The sequence below is a fragment of the Dermacentor silvarum genome, chromosome 9 (assembly GCF_013339745.2).
Source record: "Dermacentor silvarum isolate Dsil-2018 chromosome 9, BIME_Dsil_1.4, whole genome shotgun sequence".
In the NCBI taxonomy this organism is placed as follows: domain Eukaryota; kingdom Metazoa; phylum Arthropoda; class Arachnida; order Ixodida; family Ixodidae; genus Dermacentor; species Dermacentor silvarum.
In genome coordinates, this window is record NC_051162.1 from 126,457,357 (window position 1) to 126,460,823 (window position 3,467).

Genomic DNA, 3,467 nt, shown 5'->3' on the forward strand with positions numbered 1-3,467 from the left:
GGAAAAAGAGGATTTCTTTCGAGCCTGTCGCCACAGCTCTCCGTATGGCTTTGTTGCGTTGCGTAAGTCCAAGACAAGGTACACACATATTAAGCAGCAAGTCTCCGAAGTCGTCGGCAAAACCTCTTCTAACTTCTAAGTGTGACATAGTGAATAACTTTGTATTTATTTTATTGCGCTAGCAATTATATGGACACTCCAGGGTCATTTCTGCAGTCGACGTGATGTTCCGTATAAAGTCCAAGGGCGATAACATCGTCACCGCGCGCCGTACGCTGTATGTAAGAGGGAAAGCGTGCGAGGGTGAGCCAACGATGGTGGCTCATTGTCGCGCACGCATGCGAGGAAAGCGGGAAGGAAGCGCGCCGCCTTAAATGGTGCGCAAGGCACCGGAGGGTGGGACGGGATGGGGGAGGGGCGGCTGCGTTTGGCCCGGCCGCGCGCGGCCTCCCGAGTCCTATCTTGAAAGCGATTTGCGATGAGTACAGAGTATAGGTGCACCGAGGGCTAATAGCTTAGTTCGCGCTTAAGCGAAAGGCAGCACGAAGGTCAATTTGCTCGCTGCTGCCGCCGCGCTTCCTCACTCCAGCGTTTTGACAGCGACTTTCCGCGATCATCGAGTGAGATGTGCTCATCTTTGCTTGTGCGTGCGTGACACCATGCCTGTTAATTTAGTTAGCAAGCGAATGCTTACAAATTTATACTGCCGACAAAATTTCTATCCTTACTTCCTATAGATGGCTACTAATTTGCTATCGTAATCAATGCTTCGCCTTTAGGGTGATACTGCGACATTTTTATTAGTGTACTTATGTCGTCCACGCGGGCGTAAGAGTAGGGAGGGTAGTTACATAATAAATTGACGCGAAGTAGGCACTTCATACATGAGGAGCTATGGCAAAAAAATAATCAGCACATTTGGCACAGACAACATTGCAAGACAAGCAAGGAAACGAGATAGAAGTCAGTGACGGGTAATAAGTAAATGGGGATGTGAAGCCTATCCAAGAGGAACCCAACCAAGCAATACGAAAGTACAATGAAGGAAACTCGAGCACAGGTAAATTTCTCTATGAAAACACATGTAAATTGACTTATAGTGTACAGAAAAGATTCAGAGGTAAAATTTACTTTGGAAGCCGGGGAAGTAAATATAAAAGCATCAATAAGCCGAAATACAAACTACAGATGGAGAAGCAGAAGATCTGACCATGTGTCTTCTTATAAGGCGAGCACGTCGACGTTAGGCAGCGAATTGTACAGTATGATAGCGCGTGGGGAAAAAAAAGACTCTCGGTAGGTGGTGGTGCTCGCACAAATCATCTTTATCTTAAAGGGGTGGTTGCGGCGTTTTGACAAGTTGGTAGCTCCAGATATTTATCTTTGTTAAGGACTGGGCGATTAAGCGACATACTTTTCGCAAATGGGACGCCAAAATTTTTCGACGTGCGGAGAGCTCAATCAAGTTAACGTCAGTAATGCTGCTTGGAACACAATAGTTCGCACTCACAAAACACGCAGCGCGATTTTGAAAGGCTCTGACGCTGTTAATTAGAATTTATCTATGGGAATCTCGCATAGTAAACGCGTAGTCTACATTAGGGTGAACGTTAGAAAAGCAAAGGAACTGCTTCACCGAAAGCAGATCATGCTTGAAATTTCTTGTATTAAAATTTAGTGTGCCCTGCCTTGAATGCTATATCATCAACGTGTCCGTTCCAAGAAAGATTTGTGAGAATATTTCCCCTAAGTACTTGGTTTTGTTCCCTGTTTTGAGGATTTGGTTGTTTAGGCAGAAAAAAGTGCGATGTATAGCATCCGCTTGCCAGTGAATGCTTACATTTTGAAATATTAAGCGCATAGTCGTATTCTTCTTTCTAAGGTTTTACGTGCCAAAACCAATTCTGATTATGAGGCACGCTGCAGTGGAGGGCTCCGGATTAATTTTGACCACCTGGGGTTCTCATAGTCAATATTTTTGACCAGGGAAAACTGAAATCCAAATTGTCTTGTAACGCTGACTGGTCAAAAGTGTTGAACACATGATCTCTATAAACACAATCGTCGGCATAATGCTCAACTTCTGAAGTTATACCGGTATCTATGTTGTTAAAATAAATTAAAGAAAATAACGCACCAAGTCCGGAGCGCTGTAGTACTCCAGGAAATACGGTAGCCATGAATGATTATACGCCATTTAGTGTGACCGTTCAAGTGCGGCCTTTCAAGTGCGATCAGATAAATAGTTGGGAAGCCAATAAATGATGTTATCAGGCAAACAAAGGCTAGAAAGTTTGTATAGAAGAAGATCATAAGGTCCTTTGTCGAAGGCTTTTTGGAAGTCAAGTAGTTAACAGTTGACCTGTGAGCCGCTGTCAAATAAACTGACCACGTCATGAAAAAAATCGATTAACTGAGTACACTGGAGTGACCTGAATGGAAATCAGGCTGAAAATCGCCGAAGACTGTGTTATGCTGTAGGTTTGAAAAATATAGAGCATACTCAATAGTCTTGCAACAGACACTGCTTAGGAATATTAGACCACAGTTGAAAACATTGTCCCGTAGCCCTGCGTTGTGAAGGGAAGCAATGTTATCAGTTTTCCAGTCTTGAGGTAGCTCACAGTCATTGAAATATTTCGTGACTAACAATGTTTAATATTTAGAAAAGATGCCAGTGAGATATTTTGCATATAGCTTGAAATATCAGCGCGCCAGGCGCCGAATCTGTTTTTAATTTTGTGAGAAAGTTCATACTGCTGAAGCTGTCGATAGTAATGCTTGAGACCCATGGGATTCAATTTGTTTTAACTATTCAAGCACATTGGTGAGTGACCGGGCGTAGAGGGATAAAATATGGACATAAAATAATTGCTGAAGCAGTTTGCTTTTGGAGCTTACGGTTAGGTTTTCATGCGTCAAGGGTGAAATCTAACCTGCAACTTTCCTGCTGTCTTTTACCAGTTTTCATAATTGCCTGATACTCTCTCAGATGCGTGGGCCTATTTTATCAAAGAAAATGTTCTTCACCATTGAAGTTTTCGAGATGATTAGGTTATGTAACTGGTTTCTGTGGTTCTGTGGTTCTGGATTGTCCTGGAAACGCCGATATATGCGCTTTGTTCTATTTGTAAGTCTTTTAATTTCATTTGTGAACCACGCTTTATTGAGTCCTTGTTTAGACGAGAGCACTTTAGATTAAACGCGTAAGTAAGCCACCCTTAAGGTTTGTTGCTTCTACATCGTCCGTAGCGCAGAAACAGACGAAGTTAAGCTGAGCATCGAGAAACTATCAAAATATCGTTCAAGTGTATAAATTATTGAAGAGTAGTCACTTTTTCAAAAATGTAAGCTTTTCTGGGCCTTGGAATGGTTAGATATGGTCTCGGACTTGATAATTAGGCGACAACAAGTTGCTGGTCGCTTATACAGGGTACGGTATGAACTGAGTGAAGTGGACTAACAGA